Genomic DNA, 14,564 nt, shown 5'->3' on the forward strand with positions numbered 1-14,564 from the left:
GTAAGTCCAAATACACCCTGAGTTCAAAAACCACAGTACCTGGCAGTGCTAACTTAAGAAGAATGCTACTGTTCAGTGCAAAGACATGGAGTCATGTGCTGTTCTGACTGGAAACCGCCAGGATCAAATGCCTGACTTCTGTAAGGCGGGCTACATGAGCAGGCAAGAAGCAAATCTACATCTGTCCATATCCTAACTCAAAGGAAATGGGAAAAAAATACATGTATTTTGTCCTCTCTAAAACATTTTGTAAAAGGAAGTAAAGCTCTAGCATGGCCTGGAGATCCTAAGAGATACTAAAATAACTAACAGAGTTTCAGATGTCAGTTTTGCTCTTCTGAAATTTCTCATTGGAAAGGTATATCTCATCAGTTGAGAATTAGTGTCTCTATCAAAAAAGTGTTTTATTTTGGGTAATGCTTTTATTTGTATCAGGATGGTTTTGCTTAATGTGTATAAGTAAAAAAGGACTTGAGCTGGAGGGAGATACTTCCTGAAAGAGCAGATTTCATTCACTGCCCTGTGTTAAATTGCATTAAGTTTAGGGAATAGCACTAGCTTCTTTTTAAAAGACTGGCCTTTGATCTGCAAGTTAAATATTCAATTGTAAAAGTAATGGATGTTGCAATTCAAGCAGTGAAAAGAAGATGAAAACTGAAGCTGGCACTTCAAACAGTGCCTGTTCCTAAAAGTTTGCATCAGATGATAATGGAGAGGGTTGTGATGTGCATCCCTGCCACCAAGCTGTCAGTGCCTCTGAATATGCCACTTTCCTACCCATGTTCTTAGTGCGCCCTTGACATGGACTGATGGACTGCTGTTACAACCATCCTGTCCGTACTCCTTGATTCTTTGGGATGGGGTAGTTGCACTTGGAAGTGCAGGTGGCATCCCAATCCAGCTAGACAGAAAACAGATGCCTAGCTCCTGCACCTTCTGATTAAAAGGAGGTGAGGATTTCAATCGCAGGGGCATTTGCCACCAAAGGACAGAGTACTGTGGAATAAAGATGAAGTGGTTGTAGGAAGTGGGGACAACAAGGCTGCTGAAATACAGGCTGTCTGGCAAGGGCATTATTTCCAGGGGAGCTCTCCTCACCAAACAGCCGTCACAAGCCCAGATCTCCTTGAAAGAGAATGCCACAGTGCATGTTGCCTGCACAAGCAAAATTCAGGAGCCCAAAGCTGTCAGAGAGGGCCTGGAGGTGTAGGAAGGGTGAAGACACAGAGCTCTGTTACTGTCTATTCTTTCCCTATACTGATGCTATGCAGGAACAACCAAGAGTTTCAGGAACATGTGCCAGCCCAGCATGCATGGCTCCAGGACTGCTCTCTCTGTTCCCTCATTGCCCTACCCCAGGGGAGGATGTGGTCCTCATCTATTGCTTTTTGCAGGTTCCTTCTTCTGAGGGGCAGTGCACAGAGGTGTGCTTGAAGCTATTCTTGCCATCGCATCTTCAAGGCATTGTCCCACCTCTGAAATGGTAAAGGCTGCTATGAGTATGATTACGTGTGTTCTCTATTGTAAAAATGAGCTTAAGCGTAGTGATTCCAAATTCCTTGAGATTTGTAAGCTTGATGCTCGTAGTCGTGTATCCTTGTTTCTTGTCTTCTCTTTCTCCACATGGGTGCCAACCCCACTGCACTTCAGGTTTTGGGGTAAATCTCTGGCTGCACTTTTCTGGTTTGAGGTTTCTTAGAAAGTGGTGATCATGAGCCTGTCAGACACTTGTTTCTAGCCTTGCAATGACATGGAGATTCTCGAGAAAATTCTTCAGATGGTGATAGCATATCTTGAGCTATGTATTTTCACAGGGAAATCCTCAAAAATATTCCTGGAACTTAATGGTTCTTTTATCATACCACATTTGATGAGGCAGTGACAAATGCCAAGTTCAGTGCCCTAAAAACCTATTTTAAGTAATAGTAGCACTACTGCACACATCACAACATACACATATATCTTAAAGAGAAGTCAGCTACCGGGAAATGAAAGAGAAAACCAGCTGAAGTAGATCAAGCTGCAGAGCTCTTCAGCAGGGAATCCAGAGATTTTCTTCCTTGTCAGCACCCTCCTTTTCATATGGATGTACATTACTTGAAAAATAGATGCTTCCAAACTTGATCTATGCTCTCTAGTGTGGTCCTAAGCTTTTTTAAGGTGGGAACATTGTCTAGAATGGCACTTCTCAGAGAACAAATTCTTTAGTACATCCACTGGAGTCACATTGTCTACCTCTTGCCATGGTGCTGCTTTAAAGAAGGCAAATTGCCTGTGGGTAGATTAAAAGCTCCTTTGCTGTAATGGGAGTTAAAACGACAGGAAAGCAGAATGTGTCATGCCAGAGATCTTCATGCAGTTCCTCAGAGCTTGGGCATATCAGCTTTGCTCTGGTCTGGGGGTCCCAGCTGATCAGAGGTCCCAGCAGCATCCTCTCAGAGACGTGAGGAGTATTTCTGCAGAAAAGTAGCCCCAGAACACTGTATCCAAACAGAAGACAACTGGTCGGTGACCTATGTTCTGATAGGTACTGATGATATTGTGGCACGAGGGTTTTCTCAAGCGGGATCAGTATGTGTTTGTGAGAGGCTGCAGGTACCAGCAAAAGGTCAGTAATTTTAGCTGGAATTCGTGCTGTGCAGACCGTTTCAGCCACTGTTGAGAGCACAGAGATTTCAGATAGAATCAGTGAACTACTTGCTACAATCTTGCTGCAGCAACTTTGAACTGGTTTTAAGATACCAGTATTAATAAGGCTTTAAATTTTCTGCATGTGAGATTCCTTTTGTACCTGCACCATGGGTGGCTGTCTCCCTTCACAGCATCTTAAGGCTTCTGGGTTCACACAGACGCCAACTGCATGTAGTAGACCTACCCATTGTCCTACTGCAAGGACAGGCTCCTCAGTTTGCAGCTGGGGATAATGGTCCCATGTTGAGGCATTTGAAAGTGAGACATCACAGCACGCAGCACTGCAGAGCTTGAGCCCTGTGAACATATTTCCAGTATTCCTAGAACTTCTAACCTTGAGACATTCAAGGATAAGAATGTGAAGTGAACTCAGAAAATCCGAACTTGTCTAACCGTGACTTCGTGCAGTGGTCCTTTTCCTCTTGCTTTTCCCTGTAAGGCAGGGATGTTAAAAGAAAATAGCTTTTGCCACTAGGTGGCATTTAAGGATTGTGTTTGGTGGTGGTTGTGGTTTCGTTGGTGTGTTTTTGCTTTGTATTTGTTTTTCTTTTCTTTTTTGTGTGTGTTTTGTTTCTTTTTTTTGTTTGTTTGTTTTCGGTTTTATTTTTTTAATACCCTGAAACACAGTATTGAAAATTGCCTAACTAGGCAAAATGGATTGCTAACCTAGTTTCCTCTCTCCCTCCAGCTGTTGGAGAGAGTCACTGAAATTGGCTTTTGGCTATTCCTTGAGATGATCTAAGGGCTGCCAGCAGAGTAAAGGAACAGGACTTACCTGCTGTTTCTGTAGGAGTTGGTACCCTAGAGAGAGTGAATCACCTGCATCTGAGGGACAGCTTTTTTCCACCCTTCTCCTGAGGAATATCTGCTGCTGGGAGATATCTCTATCCTTAGTGCTGTAGAGTGAACAGATACCTTAATCCAAAGGTCCAATGTCACAATGTTCTTTTCTGAACTTGCTATTGATGCAGAGGAATAAATATGGATGCGCCTTTCTTGCTGTACAAGAGATAACAATGCCTGCATTTTGTCATTGCCCCCTGAACAGCTTGTCTCAAACAGCACATGCACATTCAGAGCACGTGTGAGTCACCATCCACCTGCCAGCAGGGACAGGTCATGGGAACAGCATCAACCTAAACTCTTTCGCTTAGATGCTAACTTTGCTTACATGTTTTATAAAGGCTATTCAACACATTTTTTTTCAGTGGCATAAAGCTTCTAAACATCTGACATCTTTGCTTAGTGTTTGCAAATAAACTTTGACAACTTTGCTCAGCTGCAAAGGCAAAAATAGATTAATGCAGGTAAGAGTCAAAAGTAGTAAATGAGGACTGGTCTCGGAAGACAGCGGAGTTCAGTATCTGGGGCTCAGGCTGAAGATCCCAGAAAAAACATCATCATCATCATGCTAATGATGCCAAAATAGTTGCAGCTAACCCTCTCTGCAATGCTACATCCCTATCCCAGAAGGATCCCACTGGCATGACAATCATGGTGGATTTGTTAGCTTGTGTCATGCATGCCCCTTTGTCAGGGCAGCAGGAGAGATAGTTCTTTCTTTTCTTGGGGTGTGGTGTTGTGGTGTCCAATGCCTGTCATGTGCTTGCACCCAAGGAGCATGCCTTCCCACTCTGCTCTTTCCAAGTACCTATATGCAAACCCACTTCATCCTCTCCATCCACACTTCTGCACCAGCCTTGCTGACATGTCTCCTGCTCTTCACCCTGGCCTCTGGCAAACCTTAGGCTATCAATGGCCAGGCAACAACATAGAAGTATGTGGTTTGCCTGCACACTGCCTACAGGGCCTTTCTCTGCCTGTAGCATGCCCCAGAAACAAAGATGACAGTGCTTGTTGCAGGAAGAGAAACAGTCACACAACAGTCACACAAGTCAATAAAAAGCAGATGGCTAAAACCAAGAAAACTGCCTGTGTGGGTTTTTTTATCACATGATAGCAGGGCAGAAAATGTGCCCATCTCTCCATGGCCGATCACACAGTAAGAACATCAAACAGGGTTTTACACCTGTTTGATCAGCAATGCTTAAATATTAGTAATTGCTAGTAATAACACTATAATACTTGTAGTATTATTTATTACACGTATTTGTGGAAGTTGCAGTATTCTCACTTCCTCTCATCATGCTACAGGTTGCATAATTTTTAAGTTCTGGTTTTAGTAAAGAATCAAAAGGAGCAAAAAATACTGGATGATGTGAAGGTGTGAATCTGAAACACTTTAACAAATGCTGGCAATTAAAAAGCTCTCCTTGAAGGAATTTTTCTTGCAAATGCAGTAATTTTCCATCTGGGTCATTGTGGGGGGAAAACAAGCAAAAGGCATAGTTTTGTGAGGGAAAATAGGAAGCAAAGTAAGCAAACTCATCACTGGGTTAATTAAACTGGCAGGTTTCTTCCTGACTCATATTTCTTCAGAAATTCTATAGGTGTATAATCTGTTAAAAAGTAGATGGAGTAGTGATCCCAAAACTGCTGTCATTTATAGCCATAGACAGATGCATGTAACTATTCATATTGCAACATTATTAAGTTGAGGCTCTCATTAAGGACAAATCAGGGGTGACCTGTTTTAATATGCCATAATAATTCATATGCCATATGAATTACCTGAAATTCTGCTGGAAGCCTGATGAGTTAAAATTATCTCATAGCTTTATTATCTGAATTGGCGCCAAGTGGAATTAAATCTAGTTAAAACAAAAAAAAAGTCAAATTTTAATATAATTATTATATCATTAAATGTGAACCAAATGCAACTCAATGTCCAGGCTATCAGTAGTTTTGATACTAAGCCAAATTTTTAATTTTTACATTTCTTTGGGTTGACATAGGCAATACATCTGATTTATCTAGTGCATAGGTTTTTTCTGCAAAAATTACCATCTTTTCTATTCTGTGATAAAGTAACATTTACGATTGTGGAGTTCTAGCTGTTTTCATTCTCGGCAGCCTCTTGAGTCTGATTCATTCCTCACATCCAGAACAGCTTCCATCCCTTTGGAATGGAACAAAAGTTGTGTCAGATAAGCAATGTTCAACATGATATCCTGTTCCCAATTATACCCCTATGATTTTCCTGTGGTTTCTCCTTCTGGGGGCCCATTAGTCCTGGAAGAGAACATTCAGGCTGTAGTATTTTCAGTCTGCCATGTAAAACAGGTCTTTCAGTACAAACTTTAAAACTGTAAATATACTGTCAGAATTTGTATCTGCATTTAACTTGTATTTTCATGTCACACACACACATGTGAATTGAAGAGGATTTAGGGCTTTTATCATGACAAATGCAGGGGGTTTTGAGTCACTCTGTTTAAAGGGGCTCTATTTATTCCCTTCACATAATCTTCATCAGAAATATTTATATTATTTACTGCAAAGAAGACACAATGCATGACTAGGAACTTTGTCCACTCAAAGGGACATGCTGTACTTTGGGTCAATAGCTGAGGTTGAGCTCAACTCCAAACACGCTGCTGACAAGCCAGAGTAGGGAGATGTAGCAGGTGTTTCAGAGGGTTTGCTCTGCATGGTGGTGAAACTTGTGGTCTTTCTTGTCCCAGCACTCTGCTTAGTTGGCTTCCAAACATCAATAAACCACAAAATTCAGTGTTTCTTTATATGAGCAGAGCTCTGAAAAAGTTCTTTTCTTGCTGTGTGTTAGAAAAGTGCAGCAAGTAAGCAGGAATGCATCTGTGTTTTGAAAACAGGAAGGCTAGCTGTGAAAATTCCACCAAGACCATGGTCTCAAAGCAGTCCTCAGTTCATACGTCTTTTTGTCTTCCCCAGAAGCTATTACAGTGTTTTCTTTCCACATGGAGATTCTTCTTACAAATCAGCTGCTTTGAAACCTTTGGGTTTACCAGACTCTTCTTTTTAATTGGCACCTCAGGGTGAGTATGTAAAGAAACATGTAGGAGAAGGTTGTTCCCGAGGTGGTAATGGCTACTTTTCTCTCTTTGCTAACACAAATACACCAAGTTCCTTTGCTAGAATTATCTTGAAATTGACTAGCCTATACTGTTTGTTTGCCATTATATTTTTCCCTTAAATTTCTGTTGAGATTTACATGTGCAAATAAACAAGTCACTACAAAATTTCTGTCTAGATCCCCATCAGCTGCAGAGCATGACAGCTGCCTCACTATTAACCACACCAAAACTCACTATTTGGACTTCTTATTCTCAGTCCAGAGTGCCAGTTTGCCTGCCCAGTTTTTGAGGAGTATGAGACTGGCTACAAGTGAGACCAACAGAAAGCCAAACTTACCACTGTTACTGCAGTTTTTGATATCTGATCCAGCTACTGAATTAGTGATGAAAACCAACTTTGAAAGAGTAGCAAAACTGAATGAAAGCCTAAATTATATATGAGGCTGCTAGCTTTTTTCTTTGTCTTTCTTCCCTCTTCCTTGCTGCTAGTGTTGCCTGTGCCAAGTCATTCAGCAGTCCTCTTTTGCACTGCAGATGGGGCACAAACACTTCTAGAAGTTGCTATTCATACCCACAATGATGTTCAGAACCCAGCTACTCATGTCAGAAATACTGTAGTATGAAAGTGTAATGCTACTCACTGTCATGCCTCTGTTCAAATGACTTCTTGGTCAGTAATCAGCCCCAGCATCATAATTCTGGTGAAAACATCTGTATTTTTCCTGTGCATAATGAGAGGGTTAAGGAGAAAATTTTATTACTATGTTGCCGGTATAAACTAATCACCTCTACCGTGAGGAACATACAAATAGCTTTTCAGATGAGAGGGGAAAAAAATCTGCCCTGTGCTAGCTAGATTTTTCAAGACATTTTAACAGCAAACAATTTATCTTTTGCCGAAGTAGCCAGGAGGGACGGAGAGATAAAAATACTGGATGATTTTGATGTAAAACTGGGCAAGAATTAGGAACTTATTAAACAGCTATAATGTACTGAGAAATAAATATATTCTCAAGCCATTAAAACTTTCAGAGGGGCTGGATGGCTGCCACTGGCAAAGGTCTGTGACACTGTTGCACACATCCTTGTCTAATAGCTCTTCAGAGAAAAGTGGAAAATTTCACAACACAAAAATTCTTGCTTATAATCAAGCATCTTGGACCACTTTGTTCCACAGCGTGGTGAAGTTTCCCCTGGCCACTTTGATCCTTTCTCTCTTGCGGGTCTTTCTGATACCCTTCGAGGTTATGTGAAGGAGCTGGGAGCTGGATTGCCAGGCCTGACTACAGGTGGTTACAGCTACTGGAAAAGATCTTCTCTGAAACGGTCAGGGCTGATACCTGAGGCCAGGCTAGCTTGTTCAAAAGCCATCATCAGCAGTTGGAAATCTGGGCCCTCAAGCCTGGATTTGGTGAACAAAAACTGCAAGGAAAGTCAGACCCTCTCACAGGAGTGGAGAACTGACAGAGCAGGTAAAGACCACAGCTGCAGCTACATCCTACATGGCCCCAGTCCTCAGCCTCTGCACAGTTTTTTGAGTGCCTCTGGCATATGCAGAAATTGAATGGGGAAGGGAAAAGCAGGTCCTTGGTGGTTCTGTGCCCCTCATGCTCTCACCTTGGCATAGTCAGAGCCAAGAGGCACTGGCTCCTCTGCCAGCTGCCCACCACCCTAGGACAAGGGTGGCCAGTAGGGCCCTTCCTTCCTGTGCGGCAAGGCCCCAGGTACAGCCAGCATGATGTACAAGTGTGCTGTCCTGGGGAATTGTGCTCAGGAGTGTCCCCATGTGTGCTTGAATTTTATTAGTGTCACTACAACTGTACTGTATCGCTATTCAGCCCCCTTCCAGCTTCTCCTCAGCTTCTGGAGTTACCCAAGCAAGCCTACCCTTCCCTGCTCTCGCATAGCTGTATGTGAATACTGAATGTGTGTGAGAGGACTCTTCAAGGCTCTTGTGCCTTTCCCTTCTTGAGACCAGTTTTCTTGAGATGTTGTGGTAAAATTTTGAGATCAATGAGATTTCTTTCAGGGATTTCTAACGGAATTTGCAGGGGGGGAGTATTTGAGTACTCATGTGGGCTGCTGAGATGCTCTGTTTCTCAGAGAAAAGATCTTGTCATTAGGATGATGTCCAGGATCTGGTGGCCATGAAGAATTGCAGCTCAGACCAGAGCACAGCATGGTTTTGTCTTTGGACTCAGGAAGTATCTGTCTTCATCCATCATCTGTGACTAACCCTGGGTTTTATATAAAGAACTGTAGTTCGCCCTAGCTTTTTAACCTCAAAACATTGCAGACCAACCAGGGACTAACTTGCTTTAAATAATTAGCATATTCTTGTATGCATACATTCCAGTTCTTCACTCAAGGAAAACCAATAAATTACTTTTAGCTGGGATAGATTTAAGGTAGAGCTAGCTCTTGCTGCTGCCTTTGATGTACTTGGATCTGGTCCATGCACGGAAATGTAATTTAACTTGGGCAGGTATCACAGTACCACAGCTGAACCACTCTTAGAACTGGTAACAGACACCACCAGGGCTAGCACTGTGCTTTGTAAATAAACCTGCTTGCTAGCAACCACTCTATAAATCACTAATGCAAGACACACTGTACGGCACAGATAAAGCTTCAGAGGCGGATCTTATAAAGCATCCAGCACACACAGGGAGCAGCTGCGATATCCCTTCAGTTGCTCCCCTAACCAGATTAGAAGGCCCATGCTGAAGTATTGAAGGCATATGACAGACTGTGAGTCTGTCTTCTGCCTTTACCTACTAGTTTAAGCACATTGTGAAAAGTTTTGTGTATTTCCCTTCAAACAGCAGATGAAGTATGGAGTCACATATATGGATCTTATTTCTTTATCTCTACACAGAATTGGTATGTAAAGGTGGTGATATTCACAAAGGATTGTCATTCAGAGTTGTCCTGTGAATAAAATAGAAACTTCTTAGTATGTAAGTATATGGTGATTCTTAAGATACTTCAGAGATACCTGACTACAGTGGTTGAAAATATGAAAAATTGTTCTGGTCTGTTCAGAAAAACCTTTTGGTCCTGTGAGGTGCTGGTAGACTGCAGTGCAAGCACATGCTGCTGGCAGCATGGTTTTCCAAGGTGATATGAGCTTATTTCACCCCTCTGGGTGAGCCCCAGCCTGTGGCCTGTGAGCACAAATGGAACTGCAGCAGTTCTAATGGGGTCACAACAGGGTGAGTCATTTGATAGTCAGGCTTGAATTTTCTATCATAGCCAGAAAATATGCCAGTCACTGATTGAAAGAGGAGAAGAGAAGGGTGGGGCAGGATTTGAAGGGAAAAGGAAGTTCCTGTTTCTATAATCAGTGGCCTTTGGTGCACAAGGATCTTCCAGGTCACAAGAAATGAGAAGGAACAGTTTCCCTGAAATGTCCGACAGATGCAGAAGATCGGCAGAAACCCAACAGAACAATATGTGGAAGAACACATCAGGGCTGAGTGAAGGTGCCTCTAGCTGAGAGAAGGCATACTCTACACATGTAGGGCATGAGCAGTCACTGCACATATCATACAAGCCCACATGATCCAGTGCAAACTGTTCTGTATGTACTAAGTTTACTGAAAACATTTGTTTCCATTATGTAAGATTCCAGCTCCAGACTGGTTTTTTTTTTCCAAATAAAAATGCAGGGCATCTTCAAATCCATTTTAGCTATAAGAATTTTCAAATCTTTAATGTTCAGTTCTCCATGCAGATGCTATCAGCACCTGTAACTCATGTTTTCACCCACCATGGTAGTGGGTCATGGTAGTGTTCCACAAGTTACACATTCTTCCCTATAGCCAAAAATTAACTTTGCTAATAAAATGCTTCATCCTGGAAAATCTGATCAAGTAAATGTCTTTCCCCCCAGTGTTTGTTCAATGAAATCCTTTACAATAAAAATTTTTAAAATTTAGAGCCTTGGAGGGTTCTTTAGGTGATGTTTCCCCTTGGAATCCATTAAGGAAACATTCACATTTTTCTGAGAAGGTTTTCAGGTGAAGTGAACCATAAGATTGCTCCCAAGTAAACATTCATCTCTACCTAGAAATGGCCTCATTACTCAGCAGGTTATACATTCATTACAGGTTCTCATCTCAAGAGCTTGCAGAGTCACCTGGAGCCTCGTCTAAGTGTTTTAGCACTGGCAAAAATGGGTATTAATGATTGGACCTAATAGGGCCACATTGTAAGGTTTGATTTGAATGCCACTGAGTAACTGGGCCACTTGGAGCTGACCTGACTGAAAATGTCAGCACAGCATGTGACTATTGAGAGGGTTAGGCACTGCTGTTTCGATTAGTCATTTTATGACTCTGTACCTAAATCCATCCATTCAGCCGTTTTTGGGCTTAAAGCCAACCCCAGCTGCTCAGGCTGGGAACTGCCTTCTCTTAGGAAGACCAAAGGAAATTATTTGTGCTGTGTCTATTTGAATCAAAGATCAGCAGGGGAGACTTTCTTCCCATCACAAGTGAATTCAAGGCTGTGGGTGACAGGTAGGCCACCACTGTAGCTTATAATGACTCCAGTTAAATCCCCATCTGCATACTTTAATTGCAAAGTTTAAATTAGGATATTGTACAAAGAGGGTTCCAGACGTAGGTGTCTTGCTTTCTTAAAATAATCCTTAAAGAGCAGTCACATGCCTAAAGCTCTATGATGTGGTAAAACTTTTCTGTCAAGCCATGGCAGATACCAATGGGCTATGCAGTACTTGAATGCTAATCTGACTCCAACTTTAACACTTAAAAGATGCTGTCTCTTGAGATAGCCATTTCCCTCTTATTCAGAAGTGTAGTTACACACACTAAATATAGCGATCAAAATTATAAATAAAGTGAATTTTGTGAATTGAATGAAGTCAGTTGTGGTGACTGATTTCAGAAAAATGTGTAGATCTCCACTTTTCAGCAACAATATCCTTATAGTCTGTGTCTGATTATGGGATTGAAGGAAAAGTCAAGTCATAAGGGACCTTCAGAGGTCATTAGAGCAAACTCCTGCCCAGAACAGAGTCAGCAATGAGGTCAAACCAGATTTTACAGGATTTGTCATGTTACTTCAATGTCCATCAGTCTCCGCAAGAGTTTTGATCCTTGCCCTCACCTTCTTTCCTCCTGCACAATCTGAGGATCACACACAGCAAGATGGTTGGACCCGATGATCTTGGAGGTCTTTTACAACCGTAACGATTCTATGATTCTATGACGGTCTCCCAAGTTTGAGCTAAGTAATGTTAATATATGTTTAATGTATATATGTATGTTGCAAATGCAGTGAGAGCTTAGACAAGTCCTGCCTTAGGCTTAGATTTATGGCAGTGGCTTTATTTGAGGTGACCTGCACCCCAAATTGCTCTCACTTGCAAGTTCTTGAAGATGGCCAATTAGGTCTATTATAAAATGAATTCTTTTTTGAGTAGACACAAGATTAACAGACAAAAGATTTTAATAAACTACTTACTACCCAGGATAAACAAAAGAACTACTAGTAGATACCTAAACAGTGCATGATAAAGGTATCTGTATTACAGCTAGTGAAGAAATAGTATAGATTTAGGAAATCAATATAATTTACCACCGAATTGATGATGGAGCACGTGACTTTCCTTTCACTCAGTTCCTGGGAAAGTAGCTGAAGACAGGCAACCTTGTTTTGAAGAGAGGTCCCCATACATTTCCAGGGAATGTGTGGAAGACTTCTGCTTTGTGGAAGTTTTGTGTAACTTTTATAATTTGTAAAGTGTCTGCCAGTCTGAAATTCAAGGCTTATCTTTCTTCAATCTGCTCTCAAGGGGAGAGGTTTATTTTCAGCTGGGAATGCTACCTCCATGGCACCAGAGATAACTCACTACTGGACAGATATCCGGCTTGGGTTATCTCACCAATTAGCAGATTCATGTGAGGGGGAAAATGCCCTGAATTATTGCACCACCTGATAGACAGAAAAGATAAGCTCTTCTGGGGTAGAGAGGAAGTCGTGCTACAATATATTAGCAAAATACTGGGAAACAGAACCTGAAGTGCCTCTGTGCTCATTCATACCTAATTAAGTAGGTTCATTTCATCCTTAGTTTTGATTCTTGCCTCACCACCTTTCCTCAGCCAGAAAACAGGATCTCACAGAGCTGGGCTCTACTTCTGCATTAAAAAACATTTACAAAAATGTGCCAATTTTTGCCACATAGCTGTCACTGTAATATAATGTCTCAAAAATTATTTTTTTATATACAGCAGAATTATATTTCTGAGTTGAACACTAGTCACAGGTCTGTATCAACTGGCTTGCCAGCTCTTCCACATATGTCTTTTTTATGTTCTCAAATACAGACTTTCTTTTTTTGTGTGTATAATCAAAGATGTCTGTTGTTGATACTACAGCTTGTCAGTTGATTACAAGATTGTATGAATTTGCTACCCTATTTCAGTACATCATTATTTTTCCTTGGAAAGATCTTAAATAGATGATCATACTCTTTTAGGCACTTTGGAGAGATACTTCCATTTATTAATCCATGAATGGTATATCTTCAATGAAATACCAGAAGAAACATTTCCAAATCATCACCACTTCTTCCTGTCTGTGCAGGAGTCAATCTTTGACCAAAAAGGAGAATGAACTCCACACTGAAGCAGCCTGGGTACCCTCCCCTCCTGCTTCAAAGATGCCTGCAAAGACATGGCTCCCAGATGCCTGCAAATAGTAATGCCAGAAGTTACCAGTGCTGGAAGTTAGGAGAAAGCAGTCACACAACTTCTTTTGCCTATTCTTCAGATTCTATTTACCAAACAAGCTCTCATCTTGGGCTGAAAGTATGACTCAGACTGATGTGAGAAAGTATTTCAAGAAGCTCATGAGTCTTAATCATTATACTCCACCAGATGTCAGGGAGCTCTCAAAGTTTTTCAGAGACAGAACTCCAGTTCTTACCCATCTGCTCAGGACTAATTAAAATATGGTCTGGACAAGACCAAGATGTATGTTGAATAACTTAGCATAGGAAGAAAAAGTGATAGCAAGGCAACTTCTGTGAAACAATTAGCCCCCTTCAGGCCACAAACATTCTGAGCTGGTTTTTTGCCATCCTTTTGCACAGTAACTTTAACATGCAATCCTTTTGTCTCAGTGCTTATGAGGGATGTCTTTAAATAGTCCCACTGCTTTTAATGTATATCTACGGGCCCCAAAAATCCATTTTGGACAACCAAGGCTGAGCTGAGCTGCATTAGTGGCTTTTGCATAACTTTGCTGCATCGTGGTGCTGGCTGGTATGGAGAAGTGTTGTAGGTTTGTCACTGTGCAAAAGAAGACTGTGTTTATCATCATTGCCTAAAGGCAGGAAATATGGAAACAGCGTCCAGGAAAAATGGAACAATGGCTGAAACAATTAATCTAGTGGAATTGCATTCAAAAACAGAGTAATGGAGGGGTAGTTTTTCTCTAACAGGAGTTAAAGAGGAGGCTTTTGTCTTTAATTGTTAGTGATAAATCAAATAATATACATTTTTTATGAATATCTGAGAGAGCAAGTAGTCATAATAGAAACCCTTACATAAAATCCAACTTCTAAATATAGAAATATGAAGGGTTGTTCAGCCTGGAGAAAAGGAGGCTCAGGGGACACTTTATCACTCTCTTCAACTACCTGAAAGAAGGTTGTAGCCAGGTGGGAGTTGGCTTTTTCTCCCAAGTAACAGGCATCAGGATGAGAGAAAATGGCCTCAAGTTGCACCAAGGGAAGCTTAACTGGATATTAGAAAAAATTTTTCTTGGAAGGAGTTGTGAAATATTGAAACAGGCTTTCCAGGGAAGTGGTGGAGTCACATCTCTGGAAAGTATTTAAAAGGCACATAGATGTGGTGCTTGGTGTGTGGTTTAATGGTGGACTTGGAA

The sequence above is a fragment of the Corvus cornix genome, chromosome Z (assembly GCF_000738735.6).
Source record: "Corvus cornix cornix isolate S_Up_H32 chromosome Z, ASM73873v5, whole genome shotgun sequence".
Taxonomy (NCBI): domain Eukaryota; kingdom Metazoa; phylum Chordata; class Aves; order Passeriformes; family Corvidae; genus Corvus; species Corvus cornix.